Here is a 15,132-nt window from a genome sequence, read left to right as displayed (position 1 = left end):
TTGAAGTAGATCCAGACAAAGTCAAGGCAATTCAAGAAATGCCTTCACCCAGAACCGAGAAACAAGTTAGAGGATTCCTTGGACGTCTGAATTACATTTCGAGTTTCATATATCTCATGACTGCAACTTGCGCTCCTATTTTCAAACTTCTACGGAAAAATCAAAGTTGCGTCTGGACAGACGATTGTCAGAAAGCGTTCGACAGCATTAAGGAATATCTGCTCGAACCACCCATCTTGTCTCCTCCAGTGGAAGGAAGACCTTTGATAATGTACTTAACCGTCTTAGAAGATTCCATGGGTTGTGTCCTTGGACAGCAAGACGAGACGAAGAGAAAAGAGCATGCCATTTACTACCTGAGCAAGAAATTCACTGACTGTGAATCCCGCTACTCCATGCTCGAGAAGACATGTTGTGCTTTGGCCTGGGCTGCCAAGCGTCTCCGCCAGTACATGATTCGACATACTACTTGTTTGATCTCTCATATGGATCCAATCAAGTACATCTTTGAGAAGCCTGCCTTAACCGGGAGAATTGCCCGTTGGCAGATGTTGTTATCAGAATATGACATTGAGTATCACGCACAGAAAGCCGTGAAAGGAAGCATTCTAGCTGAGCACCTGGCTCACCACCCACTCAATGGTCATGAATCAACCAGTTTCGACTTTCCGGACGAGGACGTCATGTACCTCAAGATGAAAGATTACGACGAGCCACTACCAGACGAAGGACCTGAGATAGGATCCCAGTGGGGCTTAATCTTTGACGGAGCTGTCAATGCTTATGGACGAGGAATTGGGGCAATCATTGTTACACCTCAAGGTACCCATATTCCATTTACTGCCAGATTAACTTTCAAGTGCACAAACAATGAGGCCGAATATGAAGCTTGCATCATGGGTCTCGAAGAAGCCATGGATCTAAGAATCAAACACTTGGATGTATACGGAGATTCTGCTTTGGTCATCAATCAAATCAAAGGAGAATGGGAAACACGCCAACCAGGGCTAATTCCTTACAAAGACTACGCGAGAAGATTATTACCATTCTTCGACAGGGTAGATTTTCATCACATTCCTCGTGAAGAAAACAACTTGGTTGATGCATTAGCCACACTCTCTTCCATGATTAGGATAAATCATTGGAATGACATTCCTCGGATCGATGTTATGCGCCTGGATAGGCCCGCTCATGTGTTCACAGTAGAAGCAATCATCGACGACAAACCGTGGTATCACGACATCAAGAACTTTCTTCAAAAGCAAGAGTACCCTCTTGGGGCATCAAAGAAAGATAGAAAGACTTTGAGAAAGTTAGCTTGTAGATTCTTCCTGAATGAAGATGTTCTGTACAAGAGAAACTTCGACATGGTTCTGCTCAGATGCGTTGACAGAAAAGAGGCAGAAATACTCATGAGAGAAATACATGAAGGTTCCTTTGGTACTCACACCAATGGACACACCATGACAAGGAAAATACTGAGAGCAGGATATTATTGGCTGACAATGGAGTCAGATTGCTACCAGTACGCAAAGAGATGTCACAAATGCCAGATCTACGCCGATAGAATTCATGTGCCACCATTTCTTCTCAACATACTCTCTTCCCCTTGGCCTTTCTCCATGTGGGGAATCGACATGATTGGAATGATCGAACCAAAAGCGTCCAACGGACATCGCTTCATCTTGGTAGCCATAGATTATTTCACCAAATGGGTTGAAGCAGCTTCATATGCAAACGTTACAAGACAAGTTGTCGTCAGGTTTATCAAGAATCACATCATCTGTCGCTACGGCATTCCTAGCAAGATAATCACTGACAATGGGTCAAATTTGAATAACAAAATGATGAAGGAGCTTTGTGAAGAATTCAAGATCGAACATCACAACTCATCTCCTTACAGACCAAAGATGAATGGAGCTGTAGAAGCAGCTAACAAAAACATCAAGAAAATCATTCAGAAGATGGTCATCACTTACAAAGATTGGCATGAAATGCTCCCGTATGCTCTTCATGGTTACCGTACATCAGTACGTACTTCGACTGGAGCAACTCCTTTCTCCCTTGTATATGGCATGGAGGCAGTCCTACCAATAGAGGTTGAGATTCCATCAATGAGAGTCTTGATGGAAGCAAAATTAACAGAAGCCGAGTGGTGTCAAAGCAGATTTGATGAATTGAACTTAATCGAAGAAAAGCGCATGACAGCTTTATGCCACGGACAGCTATATCAACAAAGAATGAAGAAAGCTTTCGACAAAAAGGTTCGACCTCGCACAATCAAAGAAGGCGACCTTGTACTCAAAAAGATTCAATCTTTTCTCACAGATTCGAGAGGGAAATGGACTCCCAATTATGACGGCCCCTACGTGGTCAAGAGAGCTTTCTCAGGATGAGCCTTAATACTCACGACTATGGATGGAGAAGAATTCACCCGTCCTGTGAACGTCGACGCAGTCAAGAAATACTTCGCCTAAATAAACAAAAGAACAGCTCGCTAAGTTGAAAACTCGCAAAGAGCGACTTAGGCAAAAAAAGAGCGTCTCGGTGAATCGAAAACCCGAAAGGGCGATTCAGGCAAAAATTAGAGACATAAAAAAAAATATATATTAATCAATCCCGGTAGACTTAAAACCCGAAAGGGGTAGCTTACGCAAAAGTTAGGGATATATGGCAAGTAACTGTGTTCAGGACAAACTTGATCATTCAAAATCCATAGCGGAGTGTTCATCAGCAGTAGGTCATCTTCTACGAAGCACGAATGCAGCGCAACTTGGAGTGGAAGGGAAAGATAACGGTCGTCACGTTTCATCGTAGCCCTTTTCCCGAAAATTACCAATTTCCAACTTTGTAAATACTCCATGGAATCAAGCATTTGGCTGATTACCATTCCATATATAATAATTTGAGCCTTGTGCTTTTCCTTTGCAATCTAGTCTTATTCAGTTTCTTGAAATGCATTTTAAGTTTAAACAGTCATTTTCTTGAAACAAATGTTTTCATAAAATAAAAATGAATTTACTTGCAAAAATAAAGGTGAAATTTCTTTCTAAGGTTTACAAACAAGAGGAAGAATGCAAACAGTTGCTCCGAGAACGGTTGAGACTCCGGGAACCAATATTTCCCCATGAGGTCGCTTTGCGAACATCTCCCGATGACGGATCTTTACTTCAATTCATATTACTCACTTCGGACAGCGGACAACTGATAACCAGATATTCCCGACAGAGTTCGAACTCCAAGAAGAGGACATCTTCTGATCCACAAGAATTTCAGTCGTATCTTAGGATTTTACATCCGCGACAATTCTATTCACATTCACTTTACATTTTATCATTGTCATAATATTCATGCATACATTACATCATAATTGCATAGCCGAATCAGGCTTTGATCCTGTGAATGCCTAAGTCATTGAGGCATGAACTCAAGTTTCCCCTGCAAGTTCCGGAGAAGCTTTTTCCTTCGAGACAACAGTTCATACACAAGGATCTCACCAAGCAAGTCAACAGATGGTAGTCTCCCTCAAAGAGATAGTTTGTTCACTTTTGGAATTCCTCAGCCGAGAATCTCCTGCAGAGCGACATTCGACAGTCTTCTTCAGATAAGATAGTCTGCTTCACATTTTGGAATTCCCTACAGGTTTGGTATTTCCCCAGCAGGGTCGAGAGATGCCACTTTTTCGTCAAAGAAAATAATTCAGAATCTCCCAGCAGATCGACAAATGATTCCCCAGCAGAATCAGTGAATGGTAGTCTTCATCCAGAAGATAGTTCATGATCCCCAGCGGAGTCAACAAATGGTAGTCTTTCCCCAAGGAAAAACAGTTTGTCTGTTTCAGGGATGTTTAGTTCCCCACAGAGTCAATAAATGGTAGTTTTCCCCTTAGGAAAACAGTTTGTTGATTCCCCAGGCACCAGTCGACGAATGGCAGTTTTAACCCCGAAAACAGTTCGTCCGCCTTCAAACAAAGTCATTAGCCCCTCAAAAGAGCGCGGGCCCATATGACAATCTTTCAAAGATGCCAAGTCAAAAGGGAAGATGGTGAAGTTTCTTTATTACCGTCAAATGGTACCTCATCTCCAAGTGCTGATGAGAAGTTTGATGAGGAAACAAACCTTTGAAGTTTCTTTATTACCATCAAATGGTATCTCATCTCCAAATGCTGATGAGAAGTTTGATGAGGAAACAGACCTTTGAAGTTTCTTTATTACCGTCAAATGGTATCTTACCTCCAAGTGCTGGTAAGAAGTTTGATGAGGAAACAAACCTTTGAAGTTTCTTTATTACCATCAAATGGTATCTCATCTCCAAGTGCTGATGAGAACTTTGATGAGGAAACAAACCTTTGAAGTTTCTTTATTACCATCAAATGGTATCTCATCTCCAAGTGCTGATGAGAAGTTTGATGAGGAAACAAACCTTTGAAGTTTCTTTATTACCATCAAATGGTATCTCATCTCCAAGTGCTGATGAGAAGTTTGATGAGGAAACAAACCTTTGAAGTTTCTTTATTTATCGTCAAATGGTATCTTACCTCCAAGTGCTGGTAAGAAGTTTGATGAGGAAACAAACCTTTGAAGTTTCTTTATTACCATCAAATGGTATCTCATCTCCAAATGCTGATGAGAAGTTTGATGAGGAAACAGACCTTTGAAGTTTCTTTATTACCGTCAAATGGTATCTTACCTCCAAGTGCTGGTAAGAAGTTTGATGAGGAAACAAACCTTTGAAGTTTCTTTATTACCATCAAATGGTATCTCATCTCCAAGTGCTGATGAGAAGTTTGATGAGGAAACAAACCTTTGAAGTTTCTTTATTACCATCAAATGGTATCTCATCTCCAAGTGCTGATGAGAAGTTTGATGAGGAAACAAACCTTTGAAGTTTCTTTATTTACCGTCAAATGGTATCTTACCTCCAAGTGCTGGTAAGAAGTTTGATGAGGAAACAAACCGTTGGAAATTTTCTCTTTATCTGAGATATTGTCCAAACGCAACTAAGACCAGTTTCGAGATATGGACATCCGAAACAAGGGGAGGTTGTTTAACTTTTTCTAAGTGGTAACACTTAGTTAAAAAAGATGGATTGCGCATCCTACATTGTCATCCATTCACCAGAATCCACATCAAGTATTTCTGCAGGAGTTTGTCTCCTCATCCCCCGCCAAGTGCGACAACGGGATCAAATCATGCAAAGATTTTATCATCTCAGGAGCGCCCAAAATTCGGGCATTCTTTGATATTTAAGTCTCTTTTACGCAGGAGAGATCGAGATCTCAATCTCTCTCCCTCCAGATAAAAGAAACTTAAATAGGGGTATCTGTCATACCCTAATTTTTGACCCCCTGAGATGTCACATCATTGACGTCAATTTCAAAAATGTTTCTTGATCGGTTTGGAAGCCGTGATCAAGATTTCATTCATTCACTCATTCTTTGCAAAATAATTCATGCTCATGGAGGTTTTCAATTTAAATGCGCCTTTGCCATTTGTGTGATTCAAGAGTTTTGTTTGGAATTTATTTCGTGACTTTTGGCCTATGGATTCATCATAATGAAGAAAATTGGCTCATGTGAATTATTTGGAATTTTGAAACAAGTTCAAAATCATTAATGGGAATTTCATCAAATTTGCAAGAGAATATCTTTTTAGTCCATTTGTTGAAAGATAATTTCAAGTGATTATTCAAGATCGTGAATTTAAGGATTTCGAGTCCAATATCATTTCAAAATTCATGATACAAGAACACTTTTTCAAGACTTGAAATTCAAGTTTCTCACTATCTCAAAGATATTCTACCATTCCTATTCAAGAGTTACCATGGATCATTCAAATTTGCAAAATTCAAAGTTCACTCAAGAATATTCAAACTTCATGTTTGAATAACAAATTCATTCAAAGAATTTTAAAGGGAATTCAAACATTACAAGTGAAGTTCTTTTACATGAACCAAATTCTAAATGAATTACAAAGTGGACTATATTCAAAATTCAAGATACAACATTCAAAGTTCCAAGAATACAAGTTCATACAAATTCTTTTGGAATTACAAGGATAAAAGAAATTCTTGAATTCATTCTTGAAATCTTCAAATCTCCATTCTTGATGTCCAAGTCTCTTTCTTCATGTTTTCTTCAAAAAAAAGTCCTCATGTGACATGAAAAAAAAGAAACATAAAAGAGGTGAAATTAGCAAAAGTTCAAAAGAAGTCAAAAGTCAAAGAAAGTCAAAGAGAGATTTTTATGTCATAAACTTCTACAACTTAGAGATATCATAAAATGACATGAAAATTTTCTCACATGGCCTATGTCATAAAGGAATCTTTGGCTTATGTCATGTGGAATCTTTTTGCTTATGTCACAATGGATATTCCTTTCTTACAAGAATCACAAACTTGGCTACAAAGTTACATAATACCTAACATATCCTAATTTTTGCCTATAAATAGAAGGGCTCTCCATAGTATTTGTCACACCAAAGCAACTTAAATTCTTGCTTTCTCTCTTCTCTCTATTGCTCATATATTGTTCAATAGACCTCTTGGCAAGAAGAAATTCTCAAGCCAAGAGATTCTCTATTGGAGGTGAGTATTCTAGTTACAAAGTAAGGAAGAAGGAAAAGGTAGTTCTTCATACCTTTCTTGAAGATCTTCATCTTCAAGCTTCCAACAACTTGAAGTTCCATCTTCAAGGCGCTCCCATAAGTCCAAAGAGGTGTTGTGGCATCACCTTCATCAAAAGCCTACAACAATTTCAAAGAAGGGTGGAGTTGTTAGTAACAACAATTCAAAGTTGTTCTACAACAATCAACAACAATTCAAGGGTGTTCTTCAACAACACCGCCCGAATTTCCAGAAAAAAAGAAGAGGATTGAAGCATACCTTCAACGGTTCAACACAGCAGCCGACGGGTCTTGTTCATCTGCAATCGAAACGCTGACGCCGCAAGCAGTTCAGCAACATAACAGTTCATCTGTTCATCACGGTTCAGCATCACAACAAATCTGAAGCAATAGCAGCAAGAATTCAGAACACAACAATTTCACAAAGCATCAATTCAAAAAATTCAGCAACCAATGTAAGTCTACAGATTTCCAGAAACAGAATTGACGTATACCTCAACAAAATCCGGCGAAAGTCTCCTCGCCGCAGGTAAATCGATTCCGCACTCTCAATGATATTGCTGTGAACTTTATTTTCCCAGTAGAATAGAAATCGCCCAGAATCATTATATTTGCTAGCTCTAGATTTATTGTGTGTTTTAGCCTGAACATAAATTGTGATAATAATAAGTTTGAAGTTTTAACCGATAAAATTGTGATTCTGTGAGAGTTGAGTTAAGAACATAACAAACCTGGGTTATTCTTCCATGGCCGCCGTGAAACTTCCGTTGAGGAGTTGTTTTTGTTGTCGTTGAGAGCAAGAAATGGAGAAAGGGCCGCTGGTTGTTGTCCGTGAGAGCAAGGGGGCCGAGAATCGCTAGGAGCGACCGTCGTTGTTATTGTTTCACAGGGAGAGAAACCGAGTTTGTTGTTGAGAGAGTGAACTCGCGAGAGAGGTGAGAGCAGCGACGGAGGGAGAGTGTGAGATTTCTGTTGTTGTTGATTCGGTGTGAGAGAAGAAAGAGTTTGTTCTCAAGCTTTGTTTTTTTCAGAAAAATACGTGAGAGAGGAAGGAGAAAGAGGCGCTGCCTCTGTGTGTTGTTTTAGGGTTTTTTTTTTTAGAACCAAACTCTTATGTTAAGACGGATCCGGGTCACACTGACCCGACCCGGTCCGGTCCATGTTTTTTTAATTATCATTCAGCTTAGTCACATATTGGGCTGCACCCCCATTTTGTTTTTAACACCTCCTTGGCCCATTGCTAGTTTTTTTTAATGGTCTCTTTAATTTTATTTAAAAAGATTATTATAAATAAAACTTAGTATTTTAATTAAATATAGGATTTAATTTAATTTTCTAATCCTTATTAAAAACTCCAAAAAAAATATATATTAGATACATATTTAAGTTTATGTTCTCTAATTATTTTCTCCTTTTCATAAAAACTACAAAAAATATCTTTCTTTAGATTAATTTTGTTTGAATTTGATATTTTCATATAATTTTGTGTAGTTAATCATTTAAATTTCTATTTTGATTACTGTTGCACATTACTTGAATTTTCTCACTTCATCCGAGACTTCGAGATTATTTCTCCGTCGTCTTCGGGCTTTGTCTGTTTTGTTTGGTCTTCCATTTGCTGTAGAAGTCCATAAACAATTACTGGTGATCTTGGAATGTTTTAAGCTGCGAGCTTACCCGACGTTTCTTATTCTGCTGGAGTGGATGCTCAACGTCTGTTGAGATCCTAACTTATTCCAAGCACATCATTTGAGGATCAAGGTAACACCTCAAACTCAGAAATCCAAATTTCTCATTCTTCGAGGTAAGCCTAAAACTCATTCAACTGTTTTCACAACAGTAATCAATCAACTGTTTTCATAACAGTAATCATTTCAAATCATTTTCAACTGTTTCTCATAAACAGTAAATCATTTTCACTGGGCCTCTAATAGAGTGTAAGTCCCAAAAACCTTCTCTTCTTAGCTTGTTTTCAAAACTGTATTTTCAAAATCTTCTTTCTGTTTTCAAAACATTCTTCTGGTATTTGAAGGGCATTATTCCCGGTGAAACTCTTCAGATACCTATGTGACCTTTGTCCATCTTCACTTCTTCTGTTTTCAAAAACCATTAACTGTTTATCATATATATATTCAACTGTTATCAACAAAACAACAAAAATTACTGTTGAGGCTCTGTACATACTTCTTCAATGGCCTCCACTCCATCCAGGTTAGGCTTTACAAGCTTTCAACTTACAGTCTTTATTTAAATTACTGTCAAATATAGAACTGTGCATATATTAGTTTAGAACTACGTTTGAGTATAAACCCTAGGACAGTTAAACTATATATATATTATAGGAATATGGCCTAGGATTGAGAATGTCTTCCCGGTGAAGGCTCTTTCCTAATTAGAGATCTGTAGTTCAAACCCCCAAGATGAATTATTCCCGGTGAAACATCTTGGCAAAAACCTTAGAATCCAAATAATAGGACACATCCACCCAAAGAGGAATTATTCCCGGTGAAACCTCTTACCCATTTGCTTAGAGCCAAAATAAGTTCAAAACTACATAGCTTTCTCTTGTGCTATAACAAGGACCCTCGATTAGCCTCCTCTTGGGCTTTGTACAAGGACCCACAGGCTTCTTAAAAGCATTTCCAGCTTCCTCTTGAGCTTGTATACAAGGACCCATCAGGTTTCTTATAAACATAGGAACAGGTCTTTAGCCACCTTTTAGCCTACCCTGGTGAGTTTCTTCCAATTTAAACCAGACTTTAAACAAGCTAAGTTTGTCTCAATTTTGCATTGAGTACACCTTTTGGAATGAGAGACATGGACAGTCTCTGTCACCCTTATCTTCATCAATCTTCCTTAGCAGAGTCTAGGATCCATGCTTTGGGTCATCCTCAGTATTGAGTCAGCCTTCATCTTGGGCTTTAAACAAGAAGTCTCCATTAGATAATCTTTCTGCCATTCATTTCCAATAAAAACCCCTGGAAAGGGTTAGCCTCCAAAGTCAATTAATAAAAATCTGTTTAAAATGTCAAAACCCCTGGAAAGGGTTAGCCTCCAAAGTCAATTAAAATCAATCCATCATTTCAATAAAAACCCCTGGAAAGGGTTAGCCTCCAAAGTCAATTAATAAATAATGTCATTTCTCTTAGAAGATAGTTTCCCCAAAAAGAGTCAAAACCCCTGGAAAGGGTCAGCCTCCAAAAAAAACATGATAAAGTCAGTCTTTTACCAAACAATTTCTCCAGCTGAGTCAAAATCCCTGGAAAGGGTTAGTTTCCAAAGAAAAACAGTCTTTTAATAAATAAAATCTCCTCAGTAGAGTCAAAACCAACAAAAACAGTTAGCCTCAACCTTGGGCTTCATACAAGGCACCCAAACAATAAAACTCCCCTGTCAAGAGTCAGCCTCAACCTTGGGCATTGTACAAGGCAGATAATAGAGTCTCCCCAGTGAGTTCTTCATCACTCAGTAGCCACAACCTTGGGCTTTGTACAAGGCAGATAAACCATATTTTTCATGTGTCAAAGATTCCTAACACTTAGGATCTTTCCCCATATAGTCATCCATACTTAATTCATTTAAGAGTCCGCCACAACCTTGGGCTTTGTACAAGGCAGAAAATAATGTTTTCCCTAGCAACAGTCAGCCACAACCTTGGGCTTTGTACAAGGCACACAAAATAGAGTCATTCATAGTCTTAAAAATTCAATTATCCTCAACAGTTAGCCACAACCTTGGGCTTTGTACAAGGCACACAAATAGAGTCTCCCTAAGTAAAGTCAGCCTCAATTCTGGGCTTTGTACAGAACACAAAAATACCCTGTAATTAATCCCCAGTGGAGTCATCTCCCAGAGTCAATAATATTAATAAATCAATCAAAAAGCCTCAAGCTTGGGCCTCATACAAGCCAGCTAAAGTCAGATCTTCTATACAGTAGATAGACATAGCTTATCTCTATAGAGAGATATTTTTACTACTCTACCACATTCAAACAAACATTTCAATTTCAATTTTAATCAAGTCTCCCATTTAGGATTTTGAAAGGCATGAGCTGGCAGTAAAACCCAGACATGTGGTAACTTTCCCTAATTTGGATGAGCATCTTTCTTTCATTTAAGAGGCATTTGACTGGTATACTTGCACATACACAAGTAAGGTCCCCCTCTTGAATGAAATGAATTCAGTTATTCTGTCACTCCTTTAAATGTTTGTGGTAGAATAGTACAAATACCTCTCTGTAGAGATGATTTCATGTCTCTTTACTGTAAACAGAGATTTAATTCCAAGCTTCAACCTTGAGCTTCAAGCAAGGCACCAAAAAATAATTAATTTCCCTAGTTAGTTCCCCGAACTACATTAAGCTCTGACTTCCACTAGGGATATGTAGGCATGAGGTTCACAAGGAATCTCAGCGAGCTAATAAAATACCAAAAATAGTCAGTTTGTTTGTCTGTCTGTCTTTTTTTAATCAATTCAATTCCTTCTCCTAATACAAAGGAGAAACTTTCCCAATCATTAGCAATAAACACAATCACAATGACACAGAGAAGGTTCCTGTAGAATACTACAGATATGTAGGGTGTTTAAACACTTCCCTATGTATAACCGACCTCCCGGACTCCAGAATTTCTAGTCTAGGTGAAATCCCCACACTTAGCAAACTCCTAGGGTTTAGTTGAGATCTTTTTTCCCCTTTCCTACTCGTAGGACAAATAAGAAAGTTCGTGTGATATCGTAGGAAGAACTGAAATAAAATTCATCCCGCCACGGGCGCATTCTCCTTCCAAATTTCGCGTGAAGGGTTTAGCGTGCCGTCCTCCCAAGTGAAACGGGGAGGTAAAAGAAAAACGACACCACAAATACTTCAACATACAAACTTCAAATGCATACAACCTCTAAAAAACACCAACATATTCCCGAACTACGTAGACTCTGATCCTCCCTAAGGAGGTACGTAGGCACTTGATAATCAAGGCGAGTCCCCTTCCCCAAAACTTCAATAGGGTTAAGGTTTACCCTATTTAACTTTCTGTCACCTTTCTTTACGTAGCCATAAACCTCACCTTAATACTTTTAAGCCATAAACATTTGCCTTAAACAAAACCTTAGGAAAGGGTTAAGGGTGCCTAACACCTTCCCTTGACTTGATTATAATAACTTATCCAGATCTCTAAACTTCGTAAGGTTTCCTATTCGCCCTGGTAGAATAGGTGGCGACTCTAAAAATCTAAATTTTTAGGGCAGGTTGCTACAGCTGGCGACTCTACTGGGGACAAACCAAAGGCGAATTATTATGCTCCTAGGTTTGTTTAGGGTTTAGGTATATGGTCAATTATTAGGGTTTGGCTAATTTTTAGTGTTAGGATTTTGGGGTTAGGGTTTAGGTTTTTTTTATATTAAATATTTAATTTTCCTTTTATTTATTTACAGTTTTATTTATTTACAGTAATTTAAATGAATATTTGTTTAATTGTATATTTGTTTTTATTGCATTTTTTGGATATATAAATTGTTGTTAAAACATAAGTGTGAGAATTATCTTTAAGACCAGAGGAGACTTGCATCGCCTACGTGTCTTAATGATAATTCCACTCAGAGTGGGTTGAATATCCGGAAATGTCCAAAACGAGGCTGGACTTTGTTGAGGGCAGGACTGGGTATTTAGCTGATCTCTCTGGGAACCTACCCCTAAAACTCGAACCTCATGGGAAAATAAGTTATTATAAAATCCAAAGAGACAAAAAGTCTTGGAGGCTACGAACGGCCCCATGAGACCTTTTAGAACATACCAAAGGGAAAGGTAGACTCCCTAAGCCGTTACGTCGAACCTATGAACTTAGGGCTTATGTGCTTATGTGTTTAATTATATGTTTTTTTATTATTTTTATATCATATAATTGGTTGCATTCATCATTCATCATGGGCATTTCTTCATCAAGTCTTATCCACAGGAATAAAAAAAAATATATATTTTTTTGGTAAATATCCAGGAAAATGAGTACTAAGAAGCCCATCATCCGCTTCACCATCTCAATCCCCGATATCAGGAAGCTAAAAATAATCCAGGAGAAAATGTCGTCAAATGCTTTGAATAGGTTTGTGGGTCGTTATGGAGATATTCTGGATCTACTGAAGGTTAAGGTTCAAGAAGAAGCTATCACTGCTTTGGTTCAGTTCTATGATCCGTCGTTCAGGTGTTTTACATTTCAGGATTTTCAGTTGGCTCCAACCTTGGAAGAGATGGATGCTATGCTAGGGTTTTCAAGGACTAAAAAGGAATTTTACACAGGAATTGGGAAAGAGGTTGAGATTTCTGATTTGGCCAAAGCCTTAGGAGTGCCCGCTACGGATTTAGAGCCTAATTACAAGACTGATGGTGATGTACATGGGATTAAGAGATCTTACTTAGAATCTCAAGCTATGTGTTATGCTCAAAAGAAACAATGGGACATTTGTGGATATTTTCTGGCTCTTTTAATTTTTGGTGTTGTTTTATTGCCTAAAAACGTTGACTATGTTGATCCTGCTGCGATTCATGTTTTTACATCCTTTAGGGATTTTGACAAGGATCCAACTCCCACCATTCTTGCTAACGTTTACTATGCTATCCATGCTCGGTGTGAAAAGAAAAAGGGAATGTTACTTTGTTGCATTTATTTATTGTACTCTTGGTTGACTTCTTACATTTACAAAGCTAATTACTTGATCAAAGATTTGACTAGACATGAGTGGTCTCAAAAGCTAAGAACTCTTAAAGTGAATTCCATCTTCTGGTATGCGAGAAAGTTGAACTCCGAAAGGATCATTTACAAGTGTGGAGAATTTAATATTGTGCCTCTAATTGGGACTTTAGGTTGTATTAATTATAACCCCGTGCTAGCATTGCGCCAATTGGGTCATTCTAAGGATGATGATCCTTCCAAACAATAAGTGGAAGAATTGATTTTGCATGACAAAGGAAAAGGTGATCCTAGAATACTAAAGAAAGTAATCCAAGCTTGGAAACACGTTCAAACAAAGAACTTTGGGCCGAAGAATGTCGTAGCTAAGGAGCCTTACACTAAATGGGTTCAAGAAAGGGTCAGAAGGATTTTACTACCATTCATTGTGGATCCAGCATACAAGCCTGATTCTCCCAATCCTATTCCTCTATCCATCAAAGAGATTGAAGGGATCAGGGATGCCCTAGAGGCGTCCCGAAAGGAAAAGGAAAAATTAGAGTTTCACACACATCAACTGACCAACGAAAATAGTCAACTACGCCTCGACCTTAAAGATAAGAGCCAAGAGCTTTAAACCATTAAGGAGGAAAATGAAAGAGAAAGGGGTAAGAGGAAGCGTGCAACCGAAGGTGTCCTAAGTGCTAACTTCAACTTAATTGCACATAACGAAAGGATAGAGCAAGCAAGTGTGGAAATTTCAAAGTGGAGAAGGTATTACGAAAAAGTGGAGAAGGATAGAGCAAGCAAGAGTTTTTAAAGTCACACTTATTCAACCCCCCCCCCCCCCCTTTCTAAGTGTTTTTCTATCCTTCAATTGGCATCAGAACGCCGGTTCTAAGGTGCAAGCACTTAACCGTGTTTAGAAAAGATTCAGGAAGAGAAAAACACTAAGTCAAGATGGTTGAAACTCCACCACCTACATCTACATCTGGCTCTGCTGAGCAATACAATGGAAATGGTAACAATGGCTACACTAGACCACCAGTATTCGATGGTGAAAACTTTGAATATTGGAAAGATAAACTCGAAAGTTACTTTCTTGGATTAGATGGTGACTTATGGGATCTTCTGGTGGATGGTTACAAACATCCAGTGAAAGCTAGTGGAGTAAAGCTGACGAGACAAGAAATGAGTGATGATCAAAAGAAGCAATTCAAAAATCATCACAAGTCAAGGACTGTTTTGCTGAATGCTATCTCTCACGCTGAATATGAGAAGATATCTAATAGGGAAACTTCCCATGACATATAAGAATCATTGAAAATGACTCATGAAGGAAATGCACAAGTCAAAGAGACCAAAGCTCTTGCTTTAATCCAGAAATATGAAGCCTTCAAGATGGAGGATGATGAAAACATTGAAACAATGTTCTCAAGATTTCAAACTCTAAATGCTGGATTAAGAGTTCTTGACAAGGGATACACAAAGGTTGATCACGTCAAGAAGATCATCAGAAGCTTGCCAAGAAGATGGGGTCCTATGGTGACCGCATTCAAAATTTCCAAGAACCTGAATGAAGTCTCTCTTGAAGAGTTGATCAGTGCTGTGAGGAGTCATGAAATTGAGCTAGATGCTAATGAACCTCAGAAGAAAGGTAAGTCTATTGCATTAAAATCTAATTATAAAAAATGCACTAACGCTTTTCAGGCTGAAGAAGAAGATTCTGAAGAATCAGAATCAGAAGAAGAAGATGAACTGTTCATGATCTCTAGAAGGGTAAACCAACTCTGGAAAAGCAAGCATAAGAAGTTCAAGAACTTCAAAAGTTCCAAGAAGCTTGAAAAAT

This window comes from Vicia villosa, linkage group LG3 (genome assembly GCF_029867415.1).
Source record: "Vicia villosa cultivar HV-30 ecotype Madison, WI linkage group LG3, Vvil1.0, whole genome shotgun sequence".
NCBI lineage: Eukaryota > Viridiplantae > Streptophyta > Magnoliopsida > Fabales > Fabaceae > Vicia > Vicia villosa.
Note: the sequence above shows the minus strand (reverse complement) of the source record.